Below are 21308 nucleotides of genomic sequence, written 5' to 3' on the forward strand. Positions count from 1 at the left end.
CATTGGCCGTGCAACTTTATCCATCTATATAAAACTTTCTAGACCAGGCAAGAAATTGACACAAGATATAAAGTGTCGAATATATTAGATGCATTACAATATCTTCTTTATTGTGTTTGGAACCTATTTTTCATTTATTAATCTCTACTTCAAATGTACAGAAGGCCCTTCTACTGAAAACGAGAAAATGAGAGATGTGAATCTAATGAAGAACAATCAATTATTTCAACGGCTACGCCTTCAACAATTAAAAACAATGATCACTGCATGGGCATAGTTAAATAAGCATTGCATGGGCGGCAGTTTTGTTTGGTTAGCCAAAAATAATGGAAGAAAGGGAAATACAATGTGACATGTGCCTATTTTTGCTAAAATGCTAGTCTATACATGCTAAACAGGCCTTTTCCAGTGATATCATCATCGCTACTATGTGCCCCCACCCTTTCACAGCCCATCAGATGTTCTCCCTACTACGCATGGATGATAGCATTTCTGGCTCCCTACAACCATGGCTCCCTGCCCAGGCACCAGACACCTCTGGTGGTCTGTTGTTAGATAACTCTTGCTAGTCCCAATAGTCCCTTGTTATTTGTGTTTTCAGTCATTGTCAGGTTATTCAGTTAGTTTCAGTTATTGTTCAGTTAGGTGTTAGAGTAGTCAGTTAGCTCATGCCAGAATTTACCTGTGCTGAGCGAGTCTCACGGAGAACTGGGTGTCATGTGGACCGTGGGGATGGACACGACTGTGATCGTGGCATTGGTGTATCTCAGTGATTTGTTTTCTCTATATGAATATACAATAGCAAATGCTGAGCAGCACCAAAAACTTGTCTCTCTCATATGTTGTTTGTTCTCTATTGTAGGGAGTGTGTAGGGTGAGAGACCCTGCTGAGCTTGCTCCAACATCTGTTTTGTTTGCCATGTCTCTCTCTTTTATCATGATCAGCATAGCCCTGGTTTACACCACCATCAATACCATTATCATGATACATGTTCACATGCAAAATTCTCCAAGCAAGATTTTGTAATATTGCTATATCAGCTGGAGAGTTAACTTAAAGAGCGCTTAATACATAGAGTGGAACATTTCTATACTAATCTACATTTGTAGCTAATATACAGATAAAGGTTAGTCTGTGTTGCTTTGTTTGATCGACCACTCTTGTTACATGTACTTATACATTCCTCTTGGTGGTTCTCAAAGAAAGCTACTAAGTATCTGGGTGGTATTCACGTTTGTAGCATCTGGCATGGTATAGAATGGTAGCTTTTGCATAATCTTGTGTCTGACATGATTGCTTACTCTTGCCACATCATATTTTTGTTTTTTCTTACTCTAGCTACTTATTCTAAGTCTATATTATTTTTACATGCTTATTTGATACACATGATAGTTGTGTGAAGAACAAACCTAATCACTCAGTCCTACATTTCAAAGGTTTATATATTGGTAAGAAAATAACCATTGTTTACTTATCTACATAGTTGAATGATATGTGAATGTGTAATATTGCCAATAGAATCAGAGAGCATGTCTCCTAAATCATTTTTATTGTAGTGTTAATAGTTGATTAACAGTTGATCCACCAAACTATAATGTTTTAGGTTGTAGCTACGTTACTTACAAGTATCCTGATCCTCCTTACTTTTGTGCAGCTCCTCATGCTCTTTCTCCAAAAAGTCCATTTACATATTCACCAAGTACTGAATAGACTGAACAATAATAACAGAGAATATATAGCTTGCTGTTTTTCTTTTTCTGTATTCGACTCTAACATCTCTAACATCTATGTTTCTGTAATCGACTAACAGCTCTTTAGCATTTAAATATATGTATAGCTTGCTAAAGCATTTACACATGCAGTAATCAACTCTAACATCTCTGTTTCTGTATACCAAAGAACAATTCAACATCTCTGTTTGCTCATATAGTTGTTCTTGACTACTTCATCTACTATTTTATTTAAATGCTTTAGCATTGTTCATATCTAAAATTAATTTTAAATTGTTTTTTTGAAATCCTACTTGTACCTTATTTCAAGACCTCCATTCTGACTGGACTCATTTTATATCATTTTAGAAGAAAGAAAAATATAAGGATGCTGAACCTAGTGCAATAGATCTTTTCAAGTAGATGCATTGCAACAAGAAGGAAGGTTTTAGTGAAAATGTTCAGAAAGCTATTGTACGTGCTTATTTTCCTTTCATATTTGTACTCACAACTTGCAACTTGTGACCTTTAAACTTTATATTAGGTTGACAAGGAAGAAATGGTAGCAACACCAGTTCAAGATGGACAACAACTTAAAATCTCCTTTAGAAGTGTTTTCTAATGTGCTACTGGGCTCCAGTGTGTTCCTACACAATGTTGGTCTTTAGTCCGCCTCCAAGAAAAGATCCACAATGACAGTTTCTGCAAAGGTTCAACAACTTCAGGATGAACTGGAGACCAAGAAGCAAGAAAAAGATGGTCTTCATGAAGAAGTGGAAACCCTGAAGGCTCAAGCACAAGCATCTCAGGAGACCATTGATAGTATGAAGAGGTCGATGAAAGGAAATAACAACCTCCTTCGTCATATATTAAGCTTCAATCGAGGCCAAGTGCCTCCATCTTAAGTCTGGTTGACCACAATAGGACCTGTAGCCTTCTGGATGCAATAGTGGCTAGTTACAGTTGCTCTAGATTTGAAGTTATAGGATCATTTTCAATTATGCTTAATGTTTAATGCTTTGAGTTGAAGTTATTGGATTTGTTTTGGATTTTAAGTTAAAGGATTTGTAGATATAAGTTTTGAAGTTATATTATTCTCTACTGGATTAAATATTTGTGTTGAATAAATCCATATGATATTTTGGTTGTGATGTGTAATATTCTATGACGATATGAATGCATATGATGTGTTCCTTCTGATGACAATTGTATCTGTCACAAATGCTTTGACACATCACTTGCCATGTCATCACATTTTATGACGAATTTTTGTCACAAATGCATTGCCACATAAGCGGCCACCACCTTCCAATTTGTGACGAAATTCTTTGTCACAACAAATTTTGCCACGTCATCTGCCACGTGGATTGCCACGTAATTGAATCTATGATAAATATTTTTGTCATAAAGATTTTGCCACGTCATCACCATTAGCCACGTGGCAATGCATGTCAGTACGATTTGTGACATTTTCAGGGGCACTTATGACGAAATGGAGTGTCACAGATTTAGTGACGAAGATGGTATGTGTCATAGAATCTATGACGATTTTTTGATCATCGTCATTGTAGGCTATTTAACACGCACCTTCTGTGACGATGGCTTTTTCGTCACAATGACGTCACCAAAACATAATTTGTGACAAATAAACACTAGTTAGTGACGTAATCATTATGTCATAGAAGGCCTAAAAGGTTGTAGTGTTATTGGGACCACATGCACCTCTTCTTGTCTCAAAGACCTCAGACGGCTATGCATGTGCACCGGATAACTTAACAGGATCCGTTCGAGTGTCGTAAGGACCCCGGATAAACCACTTACAATTAGGATCGCAAGATTAAGTAAACACAAATCACACACCAACATTTTGCAGTGGAATTTCTTTATTACAAAAAGTTACAAGTTACAACAAATTTACATTATATTTATCGGAGTGATTACAAAAGTGATTCAAAGAAATAAACTTTGAAATGTTATAAATTATTTATAAGTTTGAAATATATGCTAGCTAAATGACAATCCTCAATAAGAAGCAAAGAAGAGCTACTTTAACCTATAAGAAGGCCATGCCCACCGGCGCTTAACACCATCCACAGCAGCACAAATCTAGTACCTGCAACAACATGGGTTCTAAAACCTGAAAGTCGCCTAGAGGGGGGGTGAATAGGGCTAAACTGAAATTTACAGAATTAATCACAACTACAAGCCGGGTTAGCGTTAGAAATATAATCGAGTCCGCGAGAGAGGGTGCAAAACAAATCGCAAGCGAATAAAGAGTGTGACACATGGATTTGTTTTACCGAGGTTCGGTTCTTGCAAACCTACTCCCCGTTGAGGTGGTCACAAATACCGGATCTCTTTCAACCCTTTCCCTCTCTCAAACGGTCCCTCGGACCGAGTGAGCTTTTCTTCTCAATCACTTGGAACACAAAGTTCCCACAAGGATCACCACACGATTGGTGTCTCTTGCCTCAGTTACAAGTGAATTTGATCTCAAGAAAGAATGAGAAAGAAGAAAGCAATCCAAGCGCAAGAGCTCAAAATAACACGACAAATCACTCTCACTAGTCACTAAAGCTTTTGTGGAATTGGGAGAGGATTTGATCACTTGGGTGTGTCTTGTATTGAATGCCTAGCTCTTGTAAGTATTTGGAAGGTGGAAAACTTGGGTAACTTGAATGTGGGGTGGTTGGGGGTATTTATAACCCCAACCACCAAACTAGTCGTTTGGTGGAGGCTGTCTGTCGCATGGTACACCGGACAGTCCGGTGCACACCGGACAGTGTCCGGTGTGCCAGCCACGTCACCAGGTCGTTGGGTTCCGACCGTTGGAGCTCTGACTGCTGGGCCCGCCTGGATGTCCGGTGGCGCAGCGGACATGTACTATAGAGTGTCCGGTGCGCCATCTCGCGCGTGCCTGACTTCTGCGCGCTCTGGCGCGCATTAAATGACTCTGCAGGTGACCGTTGGCGCGAAGTAGCCGTTGCTCCGCTGGCTCACTGGACAGTCCGGTGTGCACCGGACATGTCCGGTGAATTATAGCGGAGTGGAAATCCGAAGCTGGCGAGTTCAGAGTCGCTCTCCTCTGGAGCACCGGACACTGTCCGGTGTAAACCGGACAGTCCGGTGAATTATAGCGAAGCGCCTCTGAGAATTCCCGAAGGTGCGAAGTTTGGCTTGGAGTCCCCTGGTGCACCGGACAGTCCGGTGCGCCAGACCAGGGCTGCCTTCGGTTATCCCTTGCTCTCTTTGTTGAACCCATTTCTTGGTCTTTTTATTGGCTAAGTGTGAACCTTTGGCACCTATATAACTTATACACTAGAGCAAACTAGTTAGTCCAATTATTTGTGTTGGGCAATTCAACCACCAAAATCATTTAGGAAATAGGTGTAATCCTAATTCCCTTTCAATCTCCCCCTTTTTGGTGATTGATGCCAACACAAACCAAAGCAAGTGTGGAAGTGCATAATTGAACTAGTTTGCATAATGTAAGTGCAAAGGTTACTTGGAATGGAGCCAATATAGATACTTATAAGATATGCATGGATTGTTTCTTTAATTTTAACATTTTGGACCACGCTTGCACCACTTGTTTTGTTTTTGCAAATTCTTTTGTAAATCCTTTTCAAAGTCCTTTTGCAAATAGTCAAAGGTAAATGAATAAGATTTTGCGAAGTATTTTCAAGATTTGAAATTTTCTCCCCTTGTTTCAAATGTTTTTTCCTTTGACTAAACAAAACTCCCCCTCAATAAATCCTCCTCTTAGTGTTCAAGAGGGTTTTGATATATCAATTTTGAAATACTACTTTCTCCCCCTTTTGAACATAATAAGATACCAATTTGAAATTTCCAATTGAAAATCATTTTAAAATTAGGTGGTGGTGCGGTCCTTTTGCTTTGGGCTCATGCTCTCTCCCCCTTTGGCATAAATCGCCAAAAATGGAACCATTAGAGCCCTTGAAATTACTTTCTCCCCCTTTGGTAAAAGACATAGGAGTGAAGATTATACCAAAGCCGGATAGTTGCTCGGAGCGACGACGAAGGATGAGTTATGGAGTGGAGTGGAAGCCTTTGTCTTCGCCGAAGACTCCAATTCCCTTTCAATACACCTATGACTTGGTTTGAAATTCACTTGAAAACTCATTAGTCATAGCATATATAAAATAGACATGATCAAAGGTATATGAATGAGCTATGTGTGCAAATCAACAAAAGTTCCTAGAATCAAGAATATTCAGCTCATGCCTAAGTTTGTTAAAAGTTTGTTCATCAAGTGGCTTGGTAAAGATATCGGCTAATTGATCTTTAGTATTAATGTATGAGATCTCGATATCTCCCTTTTGTTGGTGATCCCTTAAAAAGTGATACCGAATGGATATGTGTTTAGTGCGGCTATGCTCAACGGGATTATCCGCCATGCGGATTGCACTCTCATTATCACATAGAAGAGGAACTTTGGTTAATTTGTAACCATAGTCCCTAAGGGTTTGCCTCATCCAAAGTAGTTGCACGCAACAATGTCCTGCGGCAATATACTCGGCTTCGGCGGTAGAAAGAGCTACGGAATTTTGCTTCTTTGAAGCCCAAGACACCAAGGATCTTCCCAAGAACTGGCAAGTCCCCGATGTGCTCTTTCTATTAATCTTACACCCAGCCCAATCGGCATCCGAATAACCAATTAAATCAAAAGTGGATCCCCTAGGATACCAAAGCTCAAACTTAGGAGTATAAACTAAATATCTCAAGATTCGTTTTACGGCCGTAAGGTGAGCTTCCTTAGGGTCGGCTTGGAATCTTGCACACATGCATACGGAAAGCATAATATCTGGTCGAGATGCACATAAATAGAGTCAAGAGCCTATCATCGACCGGTATACCTTTTGATCCACGGACTTACCTTCCGTGTCGAGGTCGAGATGCCCATTGGTTCCCATGGGTGTCTTGATGGGTTTGGCATCCTTCATCCCAAACTTGCTTAGAATATCTTGAGTATACTTCGTTTGGCTTAGGAAGGTGCCCTCTTGGAGTTGCTTTACTTGAAATCCTAAGAAATACTTCAATTCCCTCATCATAGACATCTCGAATTTTTGTGTCATGATCCTACTAAATTCATCACATGTAGACTCGTTAGTAGACCCAAATATAATATCATCAACATAAATTTGGCATACAAACAAGTCATTTTCAAGAGTTTTAGTGAAGAGTGTAGGATCGGCTTTTCCGACTTTGAATCCATTAGTGATAAGAAAATCTCTAAGGCATTCATACCATGCTCTTGGGGCTTGCTTGAGCCCATAAAGCGCCTTAGAGAGTTCATAAACATGGTTAGGGTACTCACTATCTTCAAAGCCGGGAGGTTGCTCAACATAGACCTCTTCTTTGATTGGTCCATTGAGGAAGGCACTCTTCACGTCCATTTGATAAAGCTTTAAGCTATGGTAAGTAGCATAGGCCAATAATATACGAATTGACTCAAGCCTAGCTACGGGTGCATAGGTTTCACCGAAATCCAAACCTTCGACTTGGGAGTATCCCTTGGCCACAAGTCGAGCTTTGTTCCTTGTCACCACACCATGCTCGTCTTGCTTGTTGCGGAAGACCCACTTGGTTCCTACAACATTTTGATTAGGACGTGGAACCAAATGCCATACCTCGTTCCTAGTGAAGTTGTTGAGCTCCTCTTGCATCGCCACTACCCAATCCGAATCTTGTAGTGCTTCCTCTACCCTATGTGGCTCAATAGAGGAAACAAAAGAGTAATGTTCACAAAAATGAGCAACACGAGATCTAGTGGTTACCCCCTTATGAATGTCGCCGAGGATGGTGTCGACGGGGTGATCTCGTTGGATTGCTTGGTGGACTCTTGGGTGTGGCGGTCTTGGTTCTTCATCCTCCTTGTCTTGATCATTTGCATCTCCCCCTTGATCATTGCCGTCATCTTGAGGTGGCTCATTTGCTTGATCTTCTTCTTCATCAACTTGAGCATCATCCTCATTTTGAGTTGGTGGAGATGCTTGCGTGGAGGAGGATGGTTGATCTTGTGCATTTGGAGGCTCTTTGGATTCCTTAGGACACACATCCTCAATAGACATGTTCCTTAGCGCGATGCACGGAGCCTCTTCATCACCTATCTCATCAAGATCAACTTGCTCTACTTGAGAGTCGTTAGTCTCATCAAACACAACGTCACAAGAAACTTCAACTTGTCCAGTGGACTTGTTAAAGACTCTATATGCCCTTGTGTTTGAATCATATCCTAGTAAAAGGCCTTCTACAGTCTTAGGAGCAAATTTAGATTTTCTACCTCTTTTAACAAGAATAAAGCATTTGCTACCAAAGACTCTAAAATATGAAATATTGGGCTTTTTACCGGTTAGGAGTTCGTATGATGTCTTCTTGAGGATTCAGTGTAGATATAACCGGTTGATGGCGTAGCAAGCGGTGTTGACCGCCTCGGCCCAAAACCGATCCGAAGTCTTGTACTCATCAAGCATGGTTCTTGCCATGTCCAATAGAGTTCTATTCTTCCTCTCCACTACACCATTTTGTTGTGGGGTGTAGGGAGAAGAGAACTCATGCTTGATGCCCTCCTCCTCAAGGAAGCCTTCAATTTGAGAGCTCTTGAACTCCGTCCCGTTGTCGCTTCTAATCTTTTTGATCCTTAAGCCGAACTCATTTTGAGCCCGTCTCAAGAATCCCTTTAAAGTATCTTGGGTATGAGATTTTTCCTGCAAAAAGAACACCCAAGTGAAGCGAGAATAATCATCCACAATAACTAGACAGTACTTACTCCCGCCGATGCTTATGTAAGCAATCGGGCCGAATAGATCCATGTGTAGGAGCTCGAGCGGCCTGTTAGTCGTCATGATGTTCTTGTGTGGATGGTGAGTGCCAACTTGCTTCCCTGCTTGGCATGCGCTACAAATCCAGTCTTTCTCAAAATGAACATTTGTTAATCCTAAAATGTGCTCTCCCTTTAGAAGCTTATGAAGATTCTTCATCCCAACATGTGCTAGTCGGCGATGCCAGAGCCAACCCATGTTAGTCTTAGCAATTAAGCAAGTGTCGAGTTCAGCTCTATCAAAATTTACTAAGTATAGCTGACCCTCTAACACTCCCTTAAATGTTATTAAATCATCACTTCTTCTAAAGACAGTGACACCTATATCAGTAAATAGACAGTTGTAGCCCATTTTGCATAATTGAGAAACGGAAAGCAAATTGTAGTCTAATGAATCTACAAGAAAAACATTGGAAATGGAATGGTCAGGTGATATAGCAATTTTACCCAATCCTTTGACCAAACCTTGATTTCCATCCCCGAAAGTGATAGCTCGTTGGGGATCTTGGTTTTTCTCGTAGGAGGAGAACATCTTTTTCTCCCCTGTCATGTGGTTTGTGCACCCGCTGTCGATTACTCAACTTGAGCCCCCGGATGCATAAACCAACAAAACAAGTTTAGTTCTTGACTTTAGGTGCCCAAATGGTTTTGGGTCCTTTGGCATTAGACACAAGAACTTTGGGTACCCAAACACAAGTTTTTGATCCCTTGTGTTTGCCCCCAACATACTTGGCAACTACCTTGCCGGATTTGTTAGTTAAAACATAAGATGCATCAAAAGTTTTAAATGAAATGTCATGATCATTTGATGCACTAGGAGTTTTCCTCTTAGGCAACTTAGCACGGGTTGGTTGCCTAGAGCTAGATGTCTCACCCTTATACATAAAAGCATGATTAGGGCCAGAGTGAGACTTCCTAGAATGAATTCTCCTAATTTTGCTCTCAGGATAACCGGCAGGGTACAAAATGTAACCCTCGTTATCTTGAGGCATAGGAGCCTTGCCCTTAACAAAATTAGACAATTTCTTAGGAGGGGCATTAAGTTTGACATTGCCTCCCTGTTGGAAGCCAATGCCATCCTTAATGTCAGGGTGTCTCCCTCTATAGAGCATGCTTCTAGCAAATTTAAATTTTTCGTTTTCTAAGTCATGCTCGTCAATTTTAGCATCTAACTTTGCTATATGATCATTTTGTTGTTTAATTAATACCATATGATCATGAATAGCATCAATATCAACATCTCTAGATCCAGTGCAAATAGAAGTGTGCTCAACGGTAGATGTAGAGGGTTTGCAAGATTTTAATTCTACAACCTTAGCATGCAATATATCATTCTTACTTCTAAGGTCGGAAATTGTAACACTGCAAACATCTAGTTCTTTGGCCTTAGCAATTAATTTCTCATTTTCATTCCTAAGGCTAGCAAGAGAAATGTTTAATTCTTCAACCTTAGCAAGCAAATTATCATTATCATTTCTAAGATTGGGAATTGAAACATCACAAACATTTAAATCAACCTTAGCTAACAAATTAGCATTTTCATTTCTAAGGTTGTCAATAGTCTCATGGCAAGTGCTTAGCTCACTAGAAAGTTTTTCACATTTTTCTACTTCTAGAGCGTAAGCATTCTTAATTTTAACATGCTTCTTGTTTTCTTTAATAAGGAAGTCCTCTTGAGTGTCCAAGAGATCATCCTTCTCAAGGATAGCGCTAATCAATTCATTTAGTTTCTCTTTTTGTTGCATATTTAAGTTGGCAAAAAGAGTACGTAAATTATCTTCCTCATCACTAGCATTATCATCACTAGAGGACTCATATCTAGTGGAGGATTTGGATTTAACCTTTTTCTTTTTGCCGTCCTTTGCCATGAGGCACTTATGGCCGACGTTGGGGAAGAGAAGTCCCTTGGTGACGGCGATGTTGGCGGCGTCCTCGTCGTCGGAGGAGTCGCTAGAGCTTTCGTCGGAGTCCCACTCACAACAAACATGGGCATCGCCGCCCTTCTTCTTGTAGTACTTCTTCTTCTCCTTTCTTCTCCCCTTCTTGTCGTCGCCCCTGTCACTGTCACTAGAAATAGGACATTTTGCTATAAAATGACCGGGCTTACCACACTTGTAGCAAACCTTCTTGGAGCGGGGCTTGTAATCTTTACCCCTCCTTTGCTTGAGGATTTGGCGGAAGCTCTTGATGACGAGCGCCATTTCCTCATTGTCGAGCTTTGAGGCGTCGATTGGTTGTCTACTTGATGTAGACTCCTCCTTCTTCTCCTTCGTTGCCTTAAATGCGACCGGTTGTGCTTCGGACGTGGAGGGACCGTCAAGCTCGTTGATCTTCCGTGAGCCCTTGATCATAAACTCAAAGCTCACAAAATTCCCGATTACTTCCTCGGGAGTCATTAGTGTATATCTAGGATTACCACGAATTAATTGTACTTGAGTAGGGTTAAGGAAAATAAGTGATCTTAGAATAACCTTAACCACCTCGTGGTCATCCCATTTTTTGCTCCCGAGGTTGCGCACTTGATTCACCAAGGTTTTGAGCCAGTTGTACATATCTTGTGGCTCCTCCCCTTGACGAAGACGGAAGCGACCGAGCTCCCCCTCGATCGTTTCCCGCTTGGTGATCTTGGTTAGTTCATCACCCTCGTGCGCGGTCTTGAGCACGTCCCAAACTTCCTTGGCGCTCTTTAATCCTTGCACCTTGTTGTACTCCTCCCTACTTAGAGAGGCGAGGAGTATGGTTGTGGCTTGGGAGTTGAAGTGCTCGACTTGGGCCACCTCGTCCTCATCATAATCCTCATCCCCTACGGATGGTACCTGTACACCAAACTCAACGACATCCCATATACTTTTGTGGAGTGAGGTTAGATGAAATCGCATTAAATCACTCCACCTTGCATAATCTTCACCATCAAAAGTTGGTGGTTTGCCTAATGGGACGGAAAGTAAAGGCGTATGTTTAGGAATGCGAGGATAGCGTAAGGGGATCTTACTAAACTTCTTGCGCTCATGGCGCTTAGAAGATACGGAGGGCACGTCGGAGCCGGAGGTAGATGGCGATGAGGTGTCGGTCTCGTAGTAGACCACCTTCCTCATCTTCTTTTTCTTGTCCCCACTCCGATGCGACTTGTGGGAAGAGGGCTTCTTCTCCTTCCCTTTCCCTTTGTTGCGGGACTCTCCCGATGAAGCCTTCCCATGGCTTGTAGTGGGCTTGTCGCCGGTCCCCATCTCCTTCTTGGCATATTCTCCCGACATCACTTCGAGCGGTTAAGCTCTAATGAAGCACCGGGCTCTGATACCAATTGAAAGTCGCCTAGAGGGGGGTGAATAGGGCGAAACTGAAATTTACAGAATTAATCACAACTACAAGCCGGGTTAGCGTTAGAAATATAATCGAGTTCGCGAGAGAGGGTGCAAAACAAATCGCAAGCGAATAAAGAGTGTGACACGCGGATTTGTTTTACCAAGGTTCGGTTCTTGCAAACCTACTCCCCGTTGAGGTGGTCACAAAGACTGGGTCTCTTTCAACCCTTTCCCTCTCTCAAACGGTCCCTCAGACCGAGTGAGCTTTTCTTCTCAATCACTTAGAACACAAAGTTCCCACAAGGATCACCACACGATTGGTGTCTCTTTCCTCAATTACAAGTGAATTTGATCTCAAGAAAGAATAAGAAAGAAGAAAGCAATCCAAGCGCAAGAGCTCAAAATAACATGACAAATCACTCTCACTAGTCACTAAAGCTTTTGTGGAATTGGGAGATGATTTGATCACTTGGGTGTGTCTTGTATTGAATGTCTAGCTCTTGTAAGTAGTTGGAAGGTGGAAAACTTGGATAACTTGAATGTGGGGTGGTTGGGGGTATTTATAACCCCAACCACCAAACTAGCCGTTTGGTGGAGGCTGTCTGTCGCATGGTGCTCCGGACAGTCTGGTGCACACCAGACAGTGTCCGGTGCGCCAGCCACGTCACCAGGCCGTTGGGTTCCGACCGTTGGAGCTCTGACTGCTGGGCCCGCCTGGATGTCCGGTCGCGCACCGGACATGTAATGTAGAGTGTCCGGTGCACCGTCTCACGCGTGCCTGACTTCTGCGCGCTCTGGCGCGCATTAAATGACTCTACAGGTGACCGTTGGCGCGAAGTAGTCGTTGCTCCGCTGGCTCACCGGACAGTCCGGTGTGCACCGGACATGTCTGATGAATTATAGCGGAGCGGAAATCCGAAGCTGGCGAGTTCAGAGTCGCTTTCCTCTGGAGCACCGGACACTGTCCGGTGTACACCGGACAGTCCGGTGAATTATAGCAAAGCGCCTCCGAGAATTCCCGAAGGTGCGAAGTTTGGCTTGGAGTCCCTAGTGCACCGGACACTGTCCGGTGCGCCAGACCAGGGATGCCTTCGGTTATCCCTTGCTCTCTTTGTTGAACCCATTTCTTGGTCTTTTTATTGGCTAAGTGTGAACCTTTGGCACCTGTATAACTTATACACTAGAGCAAACTAGTTAGTCCAATTATTTGTGTTGGGCAATTCAACCACCAAAATCATTAAGGAAATAAGTGTAATCCTAATTCCATTTCAAAACCCTAAGTACGAAGTGTACTTTCGTAAGTCTTACCTGTCTAAGGAAAAAGACTCTCAAGGATATGCTAGCTTTTGGGAATCAAGGTAAAGTTTAACAAGATTCAAAGACTCTTTTGCAGAAAAGCTTACTATGAGTGGATCCTTAAGAATTCATTTTACTTCTCAGGTTCAGTAAAGTTACCTACGTCTAGAGTTCTTTCTATCCTAGTTCAAACACTTGGCCTACACTAGCCGTCTTTTATCATCCCTTCAGTTCACTGGATTGCTACGTGTAGGGCAGTGACCAAGTCTTCATGTCCAAGAAGTAACGGCGATCCGAATCGAATAATACCCAGATGGGGATCTCCAACCACACGACATATGTAGCACTTAACCCTTGCATATGTGAACTCGCCACTGGGTTTCTCAAGACCAGAATGGGTTCACGCAAACCGATAGCACAAATACTCCACAGTCCAGTCTCTTGCCACGGAGGGTAGACGCTACTCTCGCCATCTCTCTACATCGGTAGAGGCATGTGGCCAGTTAAAAGGTCCTCGATCAGCAAGCCTACATCGGTTCAGTCCTTAAGCGACTCAGACGGAGACACTACACCGAGACTCCCTTCTCGTGCAAGACACCAGCCCAGTCTCAGCTTTATTATTCAAAACCCAAAGTTTGGTACCTGACAGAGGTACTTCTTTTAGATGTTGAACACAACAAGGCCCTGATGGATTCACCATCACAAGTCTTTTCTTCGTAAAAATTCCCATCCAGTGTGAAGCATCACCTTTTGTTTTAAAACAAAACATTTTGTTTTTCTAAAGCAAGGCTAAGCATCATAAAAATACTTTTTATAAAAGGGTATCAAGGAAGGGTGATCAATTTTCCAAGGAAGGGAATGCATCAATTGTTTAGCACACAACTCCTATCACCTAATGTATCATATAAGGTGATAAAGATTTTAAAACAACAAGGAAAAAGGGATAATGCACCTGGGCTTGCCTGGAATAACACTAGGTTAGTGTTTGTTAGAAGATGTCTGCTTGACGATTATCCCTCGGCCGAGCACATGCTAGATTTAACCATCTTTAGGTTGGTTCGACTGACGACATCGTCTTGCTGAGATGTCCATTCTTTACATTATCTTGGGGTCAATCCACCCTTGTCTTCCACATCACGAGATCAATTAACGTACCTAAATGACATGCATAATGCATATGAATGAAAACCAGAGGAAAAGCGGGAGATAGATATTTGCACCAAAGATGATAACTACATAGCAAAGCATCACAACTTCTATGAGCACACATTAGATAATTATGATTCTATGATAATCATAATATTCGAGATAATAAGACTTAACTCACATAAGCCATAAATAAAACATTATCAAAGCAAAGATCCCCACAAAAACACAACCTCTACAATCTAACGTATTTATACAAATTTAATAAAGGGTTCTGCAGATTTCGTTTGAAATTGACTTGCCGACACTACTCGCTTCCACTTACTTCAATAGGCACCAACATCTATCTACGATAGTTATCCCACCACGAGACGAAGCATATAATGTCTACTAGCAAAGCATTAATTCCTTTAAACAAACTAAATCGGCACAACATCGTCAGAACCTACTAGCTAGCCAGATAAAATACTTAACCTATCTTTCACATCATAAACTAATCACGCTACGTATAAAAGTTTCCCAACACATGCTTCATATCATTAATACCTCAAATTTGTACTTCACCACATATCGCAACTACCTCACGACCAGGTATACAACTAAATGCTACACGAAATGAGATGCCTCTATAAGCATCTTATGTGCCGTTATAATATAAAAGAAAACAAAGGAAGGGAGATCCTTCCATAGACACTCTAGAGGATCAGCAATAGGCACGACTACCGATCTGGAAGTTGTCACACACTGTGCCTATGCTAACGATAAGAAAAATCATTGCGCCTATATAACTATCCAATTCAATTAACCGAAATAATAAATTGGCTTACCAAGACCGAATTGATTCGATAACAGCGAGGGCGATGATGGTTTTCCAGTTTAGACATTTGGTCGAGCCTCTAGCAGATGCTGGATGAACTTGTCTTAGATTTTCATCCAACTCCAGGATCAATATTCGGGAGACAAAGTCGACGACGAGTTCCATGGAGTGAACGACCACATTGTTGTACCCACGGCATGGAGACGAATGACGGCAACTCCACAACGTCTTCATGGACACGGCAAGGACATTGGGCGCGGCGACTATGCTTCACTGGCGAGAAACGTCTTGGCAAGCTAGTCGACGAAAGCTACAAACTATGGATTTGAAACACGGACTAGGAAATCATGGCCTAAAACCAACTTAGAATTCGCTGAAACGACAACGAGACAGAGACCTCCAGGGTCGAGCGTGACATGTAGCTTCAGAGTTCAACACAAGTAGTGCGCAATCAGAAGATAGATAGTCGGGGTCGACGAGCATGACGCGGACACGGCGGGTATTCACGACGAGGAGCAAGGGGCTGCTGGAAGGTCTGAGTGCGATGGGGAGGGTGTTGTAGAGCTCGACGACGAATGACGCGACGACGAGGACATAGGACGTGGGGCACACGACACGGACAAAGGACGAGTGTCGGGGCTGTCAACTCATCGCGCGACCGGGTGACGACGACGAACAACCGAGCGTGGTAAGGAGCTGGAGAACGACGATGGGCCTAGCAGAGGAGCTCGCGCGTGCAGCCCTGGACGGAGGCACGGAGCTAGGTGATGGCGGACTAGGAAAGAAGACGGAGCAGGGCGCACGACAACTTGGGGTTGGGCTCGGCAATAGCGCTGGTCGACCTCCCCCATGCAGAGGAGCTGGGCCCGCAGGCGGAGGGTGACCAGAGCGCAGGAGCAAGGGAGCGGGACCAACCGGCCATGGCGAGCTCCAAGACGACGCGCGCCGCGATGGTGGAGGACGGACGCTGGGCGAGCGGCAGATGAAGGCTGAGCGTGGCATAGGACTTTGCGGGGTGGGTGATGGGGACCTGCTCTTCCTCCGCGACGCTGTCTGTCACACCCGGTTTTAAGGGACAAAGCCAGGTGCATCTCATATATGCGCCAAAGAAGACAACACATATAATAACGGAGTGTATAAAGATAAATGTCACAATATAATCAGAGTACTTATTATATAGTGGAAGTCTTACAAAATAAAAGATAAATATAGATCGAACTAAAGTCCATCCTTGGCACCACAAAGTCAACTGGGAGACGCCACCTAGATGGAATCGAACACCTCGCTATGTGGCTCCTCTTGAACCACCTGTTCTTCTCCTGTGGGGGGTGTGAGACAGCAAGGGTGAGCTCACACATGTTCATCACTCAACAAGTTGTGGGGAATAATGTGACATGAACTCACCAAAGGTCGGAGTTCATGTGATGTGTAAAGCTGATCAACAGTAGGGGTTAAAGATGAGCATTGCTTTTAATAAGTTGGTCAAATTTTATTAGCAGTTACTAAGTGTAAGTAAATATCAAACCATAATAAATAATTGAACAAAATTAATAAGTAATGACATGCAAATGCAAATGACAAATTAAATTTAAGTTACATAAATTAATCATGTGAGAGTCCCGAGCTGCTCTTGACCATGAGCTCGGCTAGTATATCAGTTTTACACTTTGTAGAGGTTGTACCCTATACTCACAAGTCATGTATCCCATGTCGCTAGGGTTAGCTAGACCCTTAAACACTACCGAGGTGAATGGCTAGGGATCCACTACGAGGCCTTTACAAAGTCCCACTAGCTTCCGAAAACCCGCTACATTTTATGGGAAGAGCATTGCAAGAATCTCTCGTCTGACCGCCATCGCAGCAAAATCAATCCGAGAACCTCATTGCATGCAACTCCCCTACTGCCCTTGCCCCTTTCGGGTAAGGTAGTCTTCCACTAGCTTTCCTAATTAGTCAGCCAAGGGCGTCCCATTCCACCCTTATGGTGGCACGTGTTTCTCAACTTAAGCTCCATGTTCCAATTAAAATTAATGATCTTGACATGAACATAAATAACATAACAGAATAATTGGAACATGGATATAATAACCCAAAACCATATGAAGCAATAGCAAAAACTACCCAAGTGATTCAGGGGTAAACCAGGTAAAAGATAATCAGACTAGGGTGACCTATTGAGTCCCATCAAAATTAAACCTATGCATTGAATACTGATAATAAAGACATTATTGGGTAATAGAAGTGGTCAAGGGCACAACTTGCCTAGCACTTGAGATTGTAGGTACCAGGATGATTCTTCAAATCCTCGTGACCTCACTGCTAGTCGTAGCAATACAAACAAACATGGTATATATAAAATTAACATCACATCAAACATAAGTACAAACTGAATAATAATAATCTACGCGATGCTAAGAGCTCGTGGGATCGAGAACTACTAAGATCGGAGTTACGAGTAAGAAGTTATGATTTTATAGAAGATCTATGTGATTAATATATCAATCTATATTATAAATTGGTTAATATAAATCATATGAGAGGTTATTCTATAAATAATTATCTGAACTTTAATCTAGGTTATGAATTGACCATAGATCATATTCTAGTAGATTATAATGATAAGAAGTTTAGCCAGACTAACCGACATAAATTAAATAAAGATCTACTTAGAAAAGAATGAGACATGGTATAATAAATGTTGTTAATGCATAGTAAATATTCATATAAAGCTAACGCAACTGAAACAGTTCAATTCGGAGTTAAAATGGGGAAGTTATGAATTTCCAAAGGTTTTATGTATTTGATACAAGATTAATTTAAGAGATTAATTTTAATGGGGCTTTCATGTCAGAACAGTGGTACTAGATGATAAACAATAATCTTACAAAATTATAGAAACTGGAATGGACTCATTTGGACTTAATATGAATTTTCTAGGGATTAAACAAGTTTCCATAATTAATTTTGTGTTAAAAATCATTTCTTAAATGAATTTCTCTGTTTTCCTAGAGGCCAGGACTGCGCATCAATTTCTGGAAAATACAGGGTTCCTGGGGTAAGATTTCCTAAGACACAGATCTATCCCGCGGGGGATGGCGGGTTAATTTCTAGCGAGTGCAGGGGTTCTTTAGCAATACGTCAGCCGCGGAGGGGTATGGATGTTTCCCCACCACCGGATTAGAAACGGACGGCACAGATTGAACTAAGGTACCGTTTGGTTCAAATATTTGTAACGTAATGGGTAAGTGATAACGTTAAATCATGTTTGTTTTAGTTTAACCGTAATCAGATACCATACTAAAAATTGATACCGGACTATTCAAACTTGTTACCGCCCGTAATCGAGTGTAAACCATTACCATTATCCTTTACGTTACATTTCGTGAACCAAACAGCACCTAACTTCATCTCAAACCGGTACCCCATCCTGGCTGTCAGATCGCCATCCAACGGTTTAGGTTTTATACAGGTGAGATCGATCTGCACGCGCAGGATCGGGATCGGACGAACCATATCCACTCATACAAAACGATGCCCCAGATTCTAATCTGCGCCGCCAAATCCCCATCCAACAACCAGCCGTTAAATACCCGCAGACCACTCTCTTTCGTTCCTCAGCTGATCTATGGTTGCGATGCATCCTATCACACTGCCCCTGATGACTCAATCCCGATCGCTAAAAACAGAATCAACGGCCCACGCCGTTCTTCTTCCCCCAGCACGGACACAGCAGCGCCCAGGCTAGAGCGGCGGTGGCTTCACCGGAGGTTTCCGATCCGACACCACAAAGCGTCCCAAATCCGACCGGCAATGGACTCGCAACTACGGAGGTGAGACGAACAGGATAGTGTAGGGCTTACCTACGATTCAGTGTACCAACGGCGCTGGCGACAAATTCCGTGGGCTTCCCCGGCCCACGACTCTGATGAACCTGCTCCTGATGATCCCGCCGGGCTTCTAGATGGCACGCCCCAGCCGGATGGTCACCCCAAGCGCGGATCGACGGTGGCGGCTGCGCACACAGCACAGCGCCCAGACGGTGGTGGTGTTGCGATACAAGAAGGGGGTTCCTGACCTGGTGAGCTATGGTAAAGGAAGCGCCGCATTTATATGGCCGAACCCCCGAACCATGGCCAGAGGAGATCGGTAGTTGGGGCGCGTGATTTGGGGCGGGCACGGAGCTGCTCGCAAATTCCGTGGACGGTTGAAGAAGACGCGGTCCTGGGTGGCCCACTCGTCAGCCGCGCTAGTGAGGCGATGAGTCGCCGACCGAACGGATGCAGGCGCGTGCTAGAGTCACCGACCGTGCGGGCCCACCCGTCGCGCGGCGTCCAGAGGGGTGGATTAAGCGTGGGCCCCGTCTGCAGCGAGCGTGAGCGCGGAAATGGACTGCGCAGCGTGCGTGGAGCGCAGTAGAAATGGGCCGCCAGAGGAAGGAATTTCACCCACAGAGGCTTTTCTCTTTTTTTCTGTTATGTATTTTCTTTTCTATTTTCTGTTTTCCTTTATTCTTAATTATTTTGAATCAAAATTTAGAATTCAAACTTAAGCGCAAATTTAAACTCATATTAACTATGCAGTTTGTCATACCATCATGTGATGAAGTTATTTAATAACATTATTTTGTATTGTATAATCTTTCTTCCCTCCTTTCCTATTTTTATTCTCTTGGTTTCCAAACCTAACTTTAAATTTTGTTATGAGTTTCACCATGGCTCAAAATATACCAAATTCAAATATTAGTGTAAAGAAATGTATTCTTATTTATATATTTTATTTTACCTCATTTGTTTAGTATTTTCTTTTCTCAAATTCTAGAATTGTACCTTTGGGTTAAATCCCAATTCTTATTCTCTTTTGATTTACGAATTTAAAATCTAAATCCGAGATAAAATTCAGGAATTCAAATCTTTAATACATACTTAAAATCAATTATGAAGCAATAGATATATATTTATTTTAATTAATTTATTTGTTTGATAAATGTTTGAAATATGAAAAATACTCATATTGTTTTCTTTCTTTTTAGAAAAATAGTACTTTGAATGTGGGATAAGAAGTAGAAGTTACCTCAAAATTAAATATTTATGTAAATAAATGCTTATGGTGCATCATTTAATGATATGCATAATCATTTAGTTGAATAGAAAAATTTTCTATTACTTATTTTCTAAAATACTTCTTGGTTTTAGAAATTTAGTCCTCAAATTTCAAAACTTAAGTATAATTTGAGATATCTGAATTTACTATTTTATCTCTTCATATATTTATTTTATTATTATTAATTTTTATACAGATTTTTGGCCTTACACCGTCGTTGAGCGCGTCCGTCTCGACGGCGGCCATGGGGGAGGCGAGGGAGCTGGGAGCAGGGACTAGGGGTGCGCGCCATGGGAGAGGGCAGAGGGAGGAGCGCGCGTGGGAACAGGGAGATGAAGGCTGTGCGGCGGCGAAAAATCTGGAAAAAATCAGGAGGGTGGCGACAGGATAAGGGATGGGAGAAGATTTTTTCTTTCCGGATTTTTTTTCACTTTCCTATTTTTTTATTAAAGAAAATTGCAGATATTTCGGGGTATAAAATGAGGGTCTATAAGATATATAAAAGGGTCGAACAAAATAAGATTGACAACAATATTTGGACCGGATTTAGTTTGGTGAATACTTCGGAGTCAGATGAATTTTCACCCGTTATTTATATTTGGAAATTTAGATCTGGGCGAGATACAACAAACCAGAACGATGTTAACAACGGTATTTCAAACTGTGTTTGATTTGATTTGAAATCAAATAATTTCATCTGCAGTATCAACACTCGATTCCACGACCACAGATAATTTATGTAGAGAATCAAATCTCAATTATAATTCCTTGGGCGCGACTTCTTAGTTGACGAGTGGAGACAGAATATTTTGCACCAAAAACTTTAGTCGTCGAGTTCTATTTAATCTGTTTGGGACGAACTCAGAGGGCTGAACTAAATTTTCAAATTCGTCTTGGTGCGATTGATGAATTTTAAATAATCACCAGACTTGCCAATTTTTGGAACAATTATGTTCCGAACATCACGAAAATTTAGGAAAAGCCCGGATAGATGAAGATAAAAATGGTGTCAAGCTCACGACATACGAAACAGATTAAGACAGAGATTGTTATTATCCCATGCTTAAATCCATACTCGCTATTAAATGTATAGTAA

The 21308-nt window shown here is 42.1% G+C and overlaps 1 pseudogene; it reads left to right on the plus strand.

The window, feature by feature from the left end:
* Nucleotides 1-2133: 2133 nt before the first annotated feature.
* Nucleotides 2134-2615, plus strand: LOC118476044 (uncharacterized; annotated as a pseudogene).
* Nucleotides 2616-21308: the final 18693 nt, after the last annotated feature.

The sequence above is a fragment of the Zea mays genome, chromosome 1, assembly GCF_902167145.1.
Source record: "Zea mays cultivar B73 chromosome 1, Zm-B73-REFERENCE-NAM-5.0, whole genome shotgun sequence".
Taxonomy (NCBI): domain Eukaryota; kingdom Viridiplantae; phylum Streptophyta; class Magnoliopsida; order Poales; family Poaceae; genus Zea; species Zea mays.